Genomic DNA, 14,364 nt, shown 5'->3' with positions numbered 1-14,364 from the left:
TTCAAACAGATGTACAAATGTCCGTTTATACATAGAGATGAGTAGTAGGTGAGATGCATAAAGATTTGAATGAATGAATGAATGAATGAATGAATGAATGAATGAATGAATGAATGAATGAATGAATGACCACATAGTATCTCAGAGGTCAGTCCAAACAAAATTACAGACAAACACAAACAAAACTGACACTTACTGGAAAGAGACTGATCCATTCGTATCCAAGTGTGCTATCAGGGCATGCTCCTCAACGCTAACTGACAGTACTGTACAATGTTGCCCACTCCTGCAGTACATGGTTTGCCCACAAGATGGCTTTACGTGATGATGGCATGGGGAGACTTTGGACAGCAACAGCAAATCTGCTGTGAATCTTTTGTGAGTGCCGATGTTAGAAGGAGACAAATTATCTGATTTTACATATGAGGCAAAACCCACATAAAAAAAAAAGACAAAACCTGTATGGCACCTTAAAGACTCAATGCCAATAATGGTTTGTCTGTATATAAAGACTGCCAGACTTTATTCTGAGCTTTTGTGGACATATGAAGTAAAATACAGAATTCCTAAGTAAAACATTCATGCCAGCTTTGAGATTCAGTGGTGTCTGATTTTACAGACACTCTAAAAGCCTCTGTCTACAACAGGACAGCGAGAAGAAATTATTTGTCAGACCAAAAAAAAGCTTTGAAATGCTACGAAATACGTGTATTTATTCCAATGGAACAGAAAGTCTAGGGAACTGAATGGCATTTTCTATCATTTTTATTCAAATAAGGATGGTAGCTCAGCGGCTTAGTTATCTGGCTGCAGAGCCAGAGGTTTGGGGTTCAATTCCCCACAGTGTGTCCTGCAAGTATGGCCTGCCTGTGTGGCCTTGGGCAAGCTGCACAGTCCCAAGACACCCCCAGAAGAAGGGAACGGTAAACCTGAGTACCCTCTACCTGAGAAATCCTGAAGAGTGTTGCCATAAGTCAACATTGATTTGAGGGCACATAATTGTTGTTGTTCTGTTCAAACATTCTTGCATATTCTCTTTTCCTCAAAATAGTTGCCACTTACGTTTTTCCTAAAATGAATGAATTTCAAGGGAGTACAGAGAGTATGGAAAAGACCAGAAGCAGGAGAAACAGTGGAGGTAACTTCCCATGTATTTAGTATTTAGTGTACACACAAACACAGACACACAGACAGTCAGATACACAGATGTGTGTGATTTAAATCCCTTGCATAAGAGGAAAGTAAATTCTAGTGCTGGGGTACAGTTCCACACTACAAAGTGAATCATACAGCTGAAGCACATTTTTGTTTTTCTAGTGGAAAATTGTTTCAGCAGCCACTTGCAAACACAGTAGCTGTACATCTTCAAGCCCCTAGAAGCACACAGAAAGCTTGTTCAGGAATTGTTTGCACTGTAGCCATTGGGACTTGCTTTGCATGGAGCCTGATCGTCTTCTTGTATACTGTGACACAGTTCCAGATGTTTCTTGGGGCCAAGTCTTTATGCAACAACTGATGAGATGACACTAATAAGTGAACTTGTTCCATTCATTACTCTCTGGCTGTTTTCCAGTCTGCCAATGATAAAGATTGTTTGTTTGTTTGTTTGTTTGTTTGTTTGTTTGTTTGTTTGTTTGTTTGTTTTGCAGAACATCAGTTTCCCAAACAAGCATTCAGAGACCTGAGTGACCCTACTGGATGTGATGGGTGGGAGTTGTAGTCCAGCACATCTGGAAAATGTCAGGTCGGAGAAAAATGTCTTATAACAGTGGTGCGATTGATGTTCTAAATGGTTCTACATCATTGCTCAGAAGTATCTGCCTGTTTGCAGAATAGTGGCTATACATTAGGAGTCTGTTAGTGAAAGCCTTCCTAGGAACATCCACTAAGGAATTTGTTGAGAAGGGCAAGGAGAAAATTGGTTGTTGTGGGTTTTTCGGGCTCTTTGGCCGTGTTCTGAAGGACCTTCAGAACATGGCCAAGGAGCCCGAAAAACCCACAACCACCATTAAATCCCGGCTGTGAAAGCCTTCGCGAATACAAGGAGAAAATTGTTTGCCCCGTGGTGCAACTCTACAGCCTGTCCTTCAAATAAATTTCCCAGATTGGAGGTCAACCAGTAAAGTGTGAAGTGCCACAGAGCTTTCTTTCCTGCTGCAAATAATCACAAGTCTAAGATTGTTTATAGATATGCGGTTCCTTATCTTCCTGTGTCTTTTGTAGCATTCATTGGAAAGCATTAACAAATCTGCTGTGTAATTGATTTGCCCATGAATGAACAACTCTATAATCTCCATCTTAATGGTCAATGAGAACTACCACCACAAGGCTTGCAAAAATCATGTCTTTCTAGGTGGAGGCTGGTGCGATTCTTAAAACTGAAAGTGGGCACAAGTAGTTTGGTGAAACAAAACAGCTGCTGCAAAAATGGCAGAAAATGTAGCCTGTGTTCCTGCATCTGTATATCCATATTCTAACTTTGCATATTTGGGTCCCTTGTGTAGCGTACAATTCATTTTATGTTTTTCTGGGAACAGAAACCAAATGCCATAAAATATATCGAGCTCACAATGAATGCTGTCAACCACTTCTGTAAACCACAGGCAGATCTCATCAGAGCAGTTTTATTGCACTTTTATTGGTCAACAACCAGAAGAAAAATAATTGAGAGATAAATTAGATTTTCTCTTTGCTTTTATCTTCTCATTTAATTTCATGAAGTTTCATTATTCAAGATTCTCTGCAGAGGATGAGTGTCTCTGTGATGTATCCAGATACATTTCATTACAGCCCAGAATCATCACTCACTGGTTTAGCTCTTAACACTTTTTGACATGAATTTATTTTTCTTTGCAATACTTTGCCTTGCTAGAGGGCAGCCCTTATTATGGGAAGGCTATTCAGCTACCTGGAAGTCTAACTACCTGGTATCTTACTTTTCTATTGAAAGTTGTATTGCCTCATTTTTTTCCCTGAGAGGCTCCTGTATGTTCAATAGGCACACAGCAGGAAGAAATCCAACAGGTAACATTTTCTCCACTATGTGTTTTCCCCATCACTGCATCTGGATGATAGATCTTCATCCTGTGAGTTGTTCAAAAAGCTACAGGAACAGTTGGGAAGTAGTGGTAACTGAAATTGCAATGCACATCCTTGAGGTTATCTAGTACTGAGAGTAATATATATACTGTATAAAGAAAGTATGTCAAATGTCTTCCAGACAACAGAAGCTCAAGGCATTTGGCTGGGATGGGATTCCAGTCCATTTATACAACATAAAGCTCTTACCAACCATATCTAACCAACTTGCTTTTAAGTGCTTTAGAGATTTCAGGCCAGTTCTTCTTACCATAGAGAAAGTAAATGGCAATATAATATAAGTCACTTAATGATTATAATTTGGGAATGATTATTGAAAGCTAGGCCCCTTATAAACCTTTCTCTGACAGGTGGAAGTGCTAAGTAATATAAATCAGTTCTCTGTTAAAATATGAAATATTCATTTTATAAATTTATTTATTCTCTATATAAAGTTTGTTAACCACTCAAAAACCGTAAAATGCATGGAGCTGTACACATGGAACAAAGGTGTGGAAGGCTTATGTTCAAAAAACCACAAAAAACATGTTTGTCAACTGTTCTGGAAGAAACTTTAAAAATGGTGATGTTTAGCAGATATGAAGAGGAGATCGCTAAATGGTGGATTAAGGGCAAGATTAAGGGCTGGCTTTGACAATCTCTTCCATTCAGGTACTGTTTTTACATTGTAGAGACAAGAGGATATAACAGGTCTTATTGACGGCATGGTTGTTTTCTATATTACATTTCTTAGTAAGTTATCTGTAGAGTCATACCAGCAAATGCGAGGCTCACTTATAAAACATTCACTAGCAGCTTATTATAGTCTCACAGCAGGGACGTAATTTATGAAGTACAGTAGAATTGTTTTTTTCTAGTTGACAGCCTATTATGGCTTGTAGTTTGTATTTCCTTAGTATGCTTGAGAATCTATTATCTATCCAGTTTCTGGAGAGCTTGTCATAATGCATAATATCACTCCTGTTTCTTTAGGGAGGGGCTTCTTAATACTTGGGATGGAGAGAAGATGTATCTTAGTTCCTGGACAATCAAATATTTTTAAGATTCATTGTCATCACTCCAGATGAATCTTATGGAAATCTATAATGAGAGGCATTTCCTACAAGTATCAGGTTTATATGTACTGAAGATAATAAACACCAAAATGTGAAGACAAAACAAAATGCAGTGAATAGCAGCTGTGTTATGGAATTTAAAGAGTGAAAGCCTGACTTTAAACATTCTAGAATTGTGGGTCTTTCCTATTATTCCCTGCACATGAACTATAAGCTTTAGATGGCATATGGTGTGTGTATGTGCAAGTATATATGCGTGTATGTAAGCTGCATATGGCTGTGTCCCAGGAAACAGAAGGCACAGTGTCTCTCCTCCCAAGTTCAACATATTCCCTTCTCTTACAGTTGTATGAACAATACCACATACTATCCTGGAGAGCCCCCTGACGTATCTTGGGGATGCACAAGACTTGCAAGCATATTAGCACAGCAAAAGGACTGAAATAGGATTGAATAGTACTGATAAAGGAATGAAACCTATTGCCATTCACAACTAGAGTGGACCCACTGAGTTGATGGCTGAAATCCTGTTGCTGTAACTCACACTACACTAGGCTGTTGACAGCAACTGTGATTTTTTAAAAAATTAAACATTTCTGTATTCTCTCTCAATGCTTCCAAGGCTCCTGAGTTACCCCTTTCATCATCAGTAACCTGTAGAAGCCCTGGGATAGGAGGGAGGAAGTCTTTAATTACTGAAAATCCTTGCCACTGCTAAAGTCATCCTGGCAGCTGCATCTTTTGTTATTTAAAGACTTGTTCCTCCCATCCAGAGGCTTCCACACATTCCCAATGATGAAAGGAATAACCTGGGAGCCTCAAGAGGTTTAGGAGAGAAGTCAGAAGTGTAAGATTTTCTGAAAAATCACCACTGATGATGATGCATTACATAGCTTAAGTTTCAGCAATGAGATTACAACCATTGAGGTTTATAGAAGTTTTGACATAAGATGCAAGCTGAAATTACATTGTTACTGAATTGAATTATGTATCCTGTTGCTGCACACCATGTAAGTCGTCCTGGTTTAAAAATAACTGCCAACCTGTCCTTTTAAAAACAGCATTAAGATTTCCACCGCCAGCTGGCCAATGCTTAGAAGCTTCCCAACTGCTGATGGCACTGGAGTCAGGGCAGTAGAGTCCTCACCTCTTGACATGCAGTGAAAACAGAGCCACTGGAGGTGCCTTCCAAGCGAAAACAGTGTTGTCACCTGGCCAATGCTGGGAGGCTTCCTAGCTACCCTCTCCCTGACTGGTCAGTGATGGTGTTACTGATTGTGAGGTTAGCTCTGGCTGTTTTATTTTTGCCACATGTTGAGCAGGTGAGCTGCTGCCCTGAACCTGGTATTGTCGGAAGCCAGGAATCCTCCCTAGTGCTGACCCAGTGGCTGGACCTACACATCCCATTTAATGGGTGGAATTGCATTAAAACAGGATGTATGTTGCAAGCAAGTTTGTTCCTGTTTGCAGGTAACCCAGAGTAAAAAGCTTTGCTTTCGGTTATTGCAAAGGTTTAGATCCTGCCCCTTTTACTCAATGGCTCTGCTCTAAGGACAGATAACTTGGTTTAGTCTATAGAGTCTAAAAAAATATTACAACTTTGTTCTAGCATGAAAACTATTAAGTAGATATGCAATGACCAATGCCATATCTGATTTCCCAAACAGCTAGGAAAATGAACAATTTAATGTATTTTATAATCATTGATTGAAAAATGTATTTGAGAAGTGCAAAGTTTAGCAAAACGATGTCATCATGTGGATTCTGTGATGCTAAACAGTCCCTTTCTTTCTGAAAGCAGAAGGACTTTGGAAGCTCACAGTGTTGATGGCTTGCCAGTCTTATAGTTGTGCCACAGCAGGGAACTCTAGATCTCATTAGAAAGATAAATTTGAGGCATTTGCCTCCCAGTTTGCTTCCTTGCTGAGATTAAGCTTTATTCAGTAACAGTTACAGTGACAAATTTTGAAGAATTATAGCTTAAGATCTCAGCACCAGCCTGTTTTCTTCCCTCCTCATCTTGTTTTCCTTCTTAGAGTACCTTCCCTGCTTATCAGTTTACCAGCCCATATCTAAGAACCTCTGGAAAAAAAAAATCATTATAGCATACAAATTGGACAAAAATTGAAGTCTTCTGTTTCCTGGAGCTAATCCCTCTTTCCTTCTGCCTGTGTTTTCATTTCTACCAGTCTCTCCTGTAATTTTTGCTGCGCCTAGATTTTCATATTACATTTTCATCCATAGTCACTTAACGTGAAAGGCAATGCATTTAACCACTTCTTTTGCTCTCCCGGTGTGTGTAATGATAATAACAACCTTAACTACACTCACTTGAGAGTCAGCACAACCCCAGTATACTTATGAGCACTGGTCAACATGTTTCCTAAGAAGCAAATCTCCCCTGATTTCAATAGGATGAGCATTTCCTTCTGAATAAATGTGTTGAACCTGAAACATCTGTGTCTGTTTGGTTACAGCTAGTAGTAACTTTGGACACTTGATATTTTTCCTCCCTCCTTCCACTTATCTTTTCAGCAGCTCCTGGAATTATAATTTTTGTTTATCTATGTTTACCAACAATACTACAGCTGTTGCTAATGTATTTTAAGACATACCATAATTGATAAATATAATCGCAGGATGCAAAAAAAAATATTAACATATAAATGTCCATGTCAGTAACAGCAGGCCATTTGTTTCTGTTGTAGTGAAACCTAAGTTTGTCACTGCTAAAGTCATTATGGTGCCGTATATAAAAGAGATAGCCAGTGTGGTGTAGTAGATAGAGTAACAGACTGGGACTTAGGGGGGAGGTATAAAATCAAATCCTTACTCAGCCAGGGAAACCCACTGAGAGAGTAGAACTTAAAAAACTACAGTAGTCCTTAACTATCTCACCTACCTAGAAAGCCCTATTAGGATCACTATGTTCTTACTTGACAGCTCATATTAAACAAACAAACAAACAAAAGGTTAGCAACCACTGTCACAAAACATATTCATGGCAGAGTTCTTGCACCCCCATGTAAATCTTAGGTCTGATAAGTTTCAGCATTTTTTGTCTTCAGTTCCTCTTTTTCCTCCTCTGGGGATAAAAACAGAGATTGTGTGTACATCTCTGAATGATGGCGCTCACGTAGGGGCAAGGTAGTAATTATTAATCAAACCAAAACATTTTTAATTGCCATCATTTGTGGCTTTGGGTTTCTTTTAAAAACAAATTATAGTATTCCTATGAGATAGAGAAAAAAGGGAAATGTTGCTGGATTAAGAGCATAACTTTCTTTCTTCAAGGCATTTGAATGACCTTCAAACTAAGCTGGTTTGGGGCTTGAATATGCTGATGAAATCACTTTGCTTGCAAGATGTTTTGTTTTGTGATGAAACTCTAAACGGCCAGCCATACTGAACAGATGATGTTTTCTTGCTTGTACCCTAATATTCATTAATGTAATCTGTAACTAAAGTTCAAGTATGAATATAGATGAACAATAGGATTTACAGGAAGCTCCTGTGATAATCTCCATTAGGTCTTGGTCTTTTTAGTTTTTTGGTTTTTTTTTTTTGTCCTAAACTATTATGACCTTTCCTCTACACTCTTGTTGGGAGGACAAAATACTTGACCATGCATTGACCATTATATACTGTATATTGAAGCAGTTTGGTTCTGTTCTTGTTGATCATGATTTTACTTGACTATGGCGGGGGCGATAGTTTCCCAAATGTATACAATATCCAATAATATTCTGCTAGTGTTAAAGATATTACACTTAATGAACTTCAAGCTCTGACTGTGTGTGAGAGGAAATCTAATACCCACTTGCTCATATTTCTGGTGGTCCATTACATCTGTAAATCTCTCATGCAATAACACATTTCAAATGAATAACATCTTCCTTTCAGCTTTCTTCACTGTCCAGCTTTCACATCTAGTAATTGGGAATCTCACAGTAGAGTTTATCTTGGTCTTGGTCTTTTCCGTGTCTCTATGTCTCCTTGGGACATGGTGGCACTGCAGGATGTGGTGGCGCTGTGGATTAAACCACAGAAGCCTTTGTTCTGCAGGGTCAGAAGACCAGCAGTTGTAAGATCGAATCTACGTGATGGACTGAGCTCCTGTCATTTGTCCCAGCTCCTGCCAACCTAGCAGTTCGGAAGCATGTAAATGTGAATAGATAAATAGGTATCACCTCTGTGGGAAGGTAACTGTGTTCTGTGTCTAGTTGCGCTGGCCACATGACCATAGAAACTGTCTTTGGACAAACACTGGCTCTATGGCTTGGAAACAAGAGTCAGATACAGCTGGACTAAATGTCAAGGGGAACCTTTACCTATGTCTCCTTGGAGAAGTTTTCTAAAGAAAGCAGAAATCTGCAAGCTGAGACACAAACAATAGGATTTCTTCTGAATATCAAGTAGCAGAAGAGCACTTTTTGAGATAAATAGTTCCTGAATTTTTTAGATGTGCTTATACTAATAGTATAGAAGCATATGATCTAATTGTGTGGATATTGTTGGAATTCTCAAGTATCTCATCTCTCCTCAGAAGTTTTTATTTATAGTATGGATGCCTGTTTTTACTTCATCTCTACTTTCCATTTCATGATGGAAACAGATCTAACAGGCTGTTCCCTGCAAGGTAGGATATGGCTGCAAAGAGATTCAAAACACCAAACAAAGAATAAAGCATACCACACAGTTAAGTGTGACTATGTATTTTGACCATCAGGAATTATTAAAAACATACGTAGATGAAACATGCATTTTTGATCAAATGTACTCATATTGCTATTAGAAGGCAAGGCATGTATTGGCTGAAAACCTGTTGCTTTGTTATGCATACTACATGTGTGAGGGGGTGCAGGCGCACATCCCCAGTGAGCTGTTTGGTGCCAGTGCACAAATATCAGGCAACTGGGAGGAAGGTACCTTTTCTCAGCATCAATACAGTAGGAGCAACAGTTCCCTGATGAGAAAGAGTAGGAGGAGAGGGTCAAGGGGAATTAAAGGGAAGGACTGGAAAGGCAGAGGATCATTGCTTATCTCTGAAGAAGAGAGGAAGGATATGGGAGGTGAGAATGCAAGAGGTGAGAATGCTGGAAGCTGTATACCCTCTCCTGGTTTGTTTGTTTGTTTGTTTGTTTGCTTGCTTGTAAAAGGAGTCAGACACCAGAGACTTCAGCCATGTGCTTAGGCAAGGCTATGTTAACCTGGACACCACCGCAGCCCTGGGGAGGAAAGAGAGTGGTAGAGACAAACTGCAGAGGCTAACTTCTTTTACTCATCTATACAAGCATTCCCTAAAAGAGGTGCTTCCTGGGCTTAAGTTCTCCTCTCTTTCCTGCTTTCCAGAACTTGGTTTCTGGGGAATTCCAGTGAAGTAAACTCGGTTCCCAAGCTGGCAAGTGGTGCCCAAGGGTGCAGAGATTGTAATTCAGCCCTTTGAAGACTGTGGGGGGAAAGACAGGGAAAATGATGCTGTGCTGCTAATAAAAACTGTTCTAAGTCAAGAAGCTGGGGCCCATGGAGTGATTGCCAGGGGACCCTGGTGCTATAGGAGAAGCATAACATCCAGTCTTTTCTAGCTGGCAATTAATAAGCTGTAGTGATGGGGGCACACCTGCTGGCATGGTATGTGTAACACAAAGCAACAGGATTTCAGCCATATTTTAGCAATTGCAATGTTTTCAACTTTTTGAAATATTTAGCTTCCATACCCATTCAAACAAAGCAGATGAAGTCAAAGAAACACTTAGTGACAAGTACTATATCCCGCTGATTTCAAGTGGACTTGAAAACATTTATTTCAGTCTGGATGACACATATTACATAGGTAGTTACAGCAAATATTATATATAAGTACAATGCTAGCTTTGCATGGAATATGTAAAAACCAGCACACATAGAAGCAGCAGATTATCATAAAAATGTAGGAAAAGCATAGAGTTGTTTTAATAGGATGTTTTGTGTTGTACAAATAAAATTTTCAATTTTTGTTTTGTGTCCGTGCCGCGTCCAATTATACGTAATTTAGTGGAACTAATATTTCACCTCCTATATCCATTATTTGTTCAGCAGTGTTCTGAGAACCGTGGGAGCACGGACTTTGCTGCTCACATGATATGCTGCCTGTGATATACATTCAGAGGTTGCTTTTCAGCAATCTAATGGGAGGGCAGGTGTCCCAGGAAAACAAATTATCTTAAATTTTTATCCCTTACCAAGTAGGCCCATTTTCCCCTCAATCGGGCTTTAAGACTATTGTCAGCCATAATGCAATTATGTCTGGTTTTAGTCCAAACCCAATGAACCAAAGCTTGGCAACAGGAGCTAATATGTCTTCTATAGGCTTTTAAAAGCTATCTACACTGTATTTGGTTCATGGGAAAGTGTCTTCTCATAAAATCTCTTAATCCTTTCTCTTTTTCAATTATCTAAGGTGCGACCATATGTAGAATACTGTGTACGGTTATGGTTGGTCACTACACCTCTAAATGAATATTGCACATTTAGAAAAATCAAAGATGCTGGAACAATTCTTCTCTGAAAAGATACGGTAACAAATGGAGTGCATCAGCTCAGAAATAAAGGGAAGTTAGAACGGACATGACTAAGTACATAGAGATATACATGGTCTGGAAAAAGTAGATTGAGAGTACCTTTTCCACTTATTTTGTAGCAGTAGACCCTGCACTGACTGATGTGTTGAGATTCACAAGAAATAAAAGGAAGCACTTCTTCAAACATGGAATTATGGTATTCACCATCATAAGATATCATGCTATCACAGGATAATGTCCACTAGCTTGGAAGACTTTAAAGGAAGATTAGACAATCAGTAAAGCTATTAATGAGTACTAGTCAGGATGATTATGTATGATCTCTAGTATCAGAGACTGTTAGGCTCTGGATACCATTTGCTACGGGACACAAAGAGGAGGATGCTATTGTACTCATGTTCTGCATGGGGGCTTCACCAGAATCTGGTGGCCAGCCTTTTGTACAGAATGCTGGGAAGGGCTTGTCCTTGGTGTATTCCATCATGTCTCTACCTATATACTTATTATCTTTGATACAGTCTACTAAGTGTAGCTTAGTGACTATACAATCTAGATTTGAGAAATATGGCATGGATATTAAGTGGGTGCTGATGATATATACCTAAGTCTTGTTTTATGTTTAAAACTGTGTTCTTCAAGTAGGAAATTAACTTGATATTTGCTATAAATATATTCTTGATAAATTGATTGTTTTGGTGTTGGAAAATGCCACGAATAAAGTTTCTATTCTGCTATCTAAGGGGGGGGGGATTGTGTCCTTACTAACAGGAAGGTTCACTGGAATTAAAAAAGGGCTCAAGACCAAGATCCACTGGAAGTAAGAGATTACACTGCTGTGTAACCCAGTTTGCTGGTGAAACTTTCTTGTCTTTGAGAATCTGAGAGGATTCTGTGAGGGAGAGATGTTAGTGGGAATGGGAGAGAGAAAATATTTTAAAAGGGACTAGAACAAGAATCTAAGAACAATCCTGAATTTGTCCTGCTGTTGCTTATGCCTCTGCATTACTTTTCCTGACTCACTTGCTCTTTGGTTGGACTTTGCCTTTGAATCATATTTCCTTGATTTACCTGTTTTCTCCTAGGTCATTGTTTGAATCTTACACTGCGTTTTCACCATTGGAAGCGTGCCTTTGCCCAAATTGCTGTACTTTAGAATTATAATTTTCTAGTGTAACTAGAAGACACCCCAAGGACCATCAAAGCCATCACTCAAGGAAGAAATCCACAGCTAAATAATCCTTGACTAGTGGCCATCTAATCTCTGATTTAAAAACGCCAAGGAAAGAGAATCCTGCCCTCTGAGGCCATCCTCTGCCAGCAAGTCTTATTTTCAAGATGTTCCTCCTAATTTTAAGCAGGAAATCCCTTTCTCATAATTTGAACCCATTACTTAACTCCTACCCTCTGGAGGTACATGATGCCTTGCTCCATCTTTCATATGATAGCACTTTACATATTTGAAGATAGCTATCAGATCACCTCTCCATATTTTCCAAGCTAGACATACCAGTCTCCTTCAACCACTCCTTGTACTCCTTGGTTTCTAGATCTTTTGTTACTCTAGTCACCCTCCTCTGGACATGTTCCAGTTTGATGATATCCTTCTGTGAGCCCCATCACAGAAGGGCAACTTTGGTGGGAGCTACTTCTTCCCTTCCTGATTCCATAGAAGACACCCTAGGCTTCAACAATAACAGGATTTACTGAAACAGAGACAGAGGAAACACATATGGTACAAGGAGCTCCTTTTGTGATAGTTCCCTTCACTTCCCCTAATTGTCTTTTAGAGTCCTAATGTCTCCCGGTTATGGCCACCAATTTGGTTTCTTTTCCCTCCCTTCTCAACAGGTTGAGTCTTGCTGTTCACCTCCTCGCCATCTGCAAGAGGGAAGGTTTATATGCCCACATCAAAAGCAGCACTGGCAGTCCCAGTTCTGACTAGTGACTCATTGTCCCTTGGCTGGCATTGTCTTTTGGATATTTTGTCCCCCCCCCCAGCATCCTGATGGGATTGAGGCTGGTTCACTGGTCTGGGCTTCCTGCTGGTGATGTCTCTGCTCCTATCATACCCTTTCCCTCCAGGAACAGGGCTTGGGAAGAGGCTTAGTATTTAGATCTCTCTCAGCCTTTTCCAGGGATATTCCCAGTTGTACATTAACTACAGTCCAACAGTCTTCTTTGTATACATACTCACACTCATCTGCAAGTTCTAGTTCTTCTGAGGGTTGTACATCTACTTGGTAGCCTTCTTGGAACTCCTGCAAGGCATTTCCCCAGTTTCCCTCCTTTTAAACATCCTCCACTTTCACATCTGGAGAGCATTCTTTTATCTGTTCTGCTTACTCTCTCTCTCTCTCTCTCTCTCTCTCACTCACTCTCACTCACTCCCCTTCTCCTGATCTTTTCCTATGTCCATAATCTGCATTATATTCCTTAGCTCCCAAGGGCCAGTTGCCCCTTCCTGCTCTAGAAGCATCCCCCTTCTTGTGGTATCACCTCCTCAGGGATGTTAGTGGGGGGTTCTAGATTGCTTGGCCTTGGCTTATCATAGTGCATTGCCTTGATCTATTGGGGAACTGGAGGTCTCAAATTCTCCCGGTTAGGGGGAAAGGGGAGATGGTCTGCCAACTGGAGCCCTGGTGGCCATGTTTTCTTCCTCACATGTTCTTAAACTGTGGTGCCCACAAGAGGACACAGTATTCCAGGGGAAGTCTGACTAAAGCAGAAGAAAGTGGCACTATTACATCCCTCAGATTAGAAATGATATTTTTATTTGATATGGCCTGCTGGTAAATTAGCTTTTTTCCTGCTGACCACACTGTATTCATACTAAACTGGTAATCTATCAAGATTCCTGGATCTTTATGACATGTACTAGTGCCAATCTAGTTGTCACTCACCTTAAATTTGTGCATCTAATTTTTCTTGTCTAAAAGTAGAACTTTTTTTCCCTTTGCTTGTTTTGGTCCAGTTCTCATTCCCTATACAAACCTCTTCAATTCTGATTCTTCCATCTGGTTCTTCCATCTGTATTAGCTACCCATCTAAATTTGGTATTGTCTGCAGATTTGATGAGTGTCCCCTTTGCATCCTCATCCAAGTCATTTATAAATATATTGAACAACCCTGGGTCTAGGACAGAATCCTGTGGCACTCTGCTTGCCATTTCCCTCCATGATGAAAAGAAAACATTGGTTAATACTCCTTGGGCATAACCCATCAACTAGCTACAAATCTGTTTAACAGTGACTTTATCTAGCACACTTTTTTACCAGCTTGGTCACAAGACTATCAGAAAGGACCTTGTCAAAAACCTTGCTGAAATCAGGATATACTATGTATACAGCATTCCACTCATCTACTAAGCTCGTAATTATCATTATTTTTAATAAGATTTCTCTGGCATGACTCATTGCTAAGAAACCCACATTTGGTCTCAGAAAAATCACAGCTTTATTATTATTTATTCATTCTTCATTTCTTCATTCTTCATGCAGCAGAATGCTTGGAGTTTAGCAGAAAAATCCTTTTTTGTTGTTTTCTACATACATTGCAAGTCTGAATTTATTCTAAGCTTTAGCCTTCCTAAAGCATTTATTTGCACATATTGGCTATTTGTTCTGCTTTTCTTTGGTGATTTGTCCCTTCTT

The sequence above is a fragment of the Pogona vitticeps genome, chromosome 3 (genome assembly GCF_051106095.1).
Source record: "Pogona vitticeps strain Pit_001003342236 chromosome 3, PviZW2.1, whole genome shotgun sequence".
Classification (NCBI taxonomy): Eukaryota; Metazoa; Chordata; class Lepidosauria; order Squamata; family Agamidae; genus Pogona; species Pogona vitticeps.
This window is presented reverse-complemented; position numbering follows the sequence as displayed.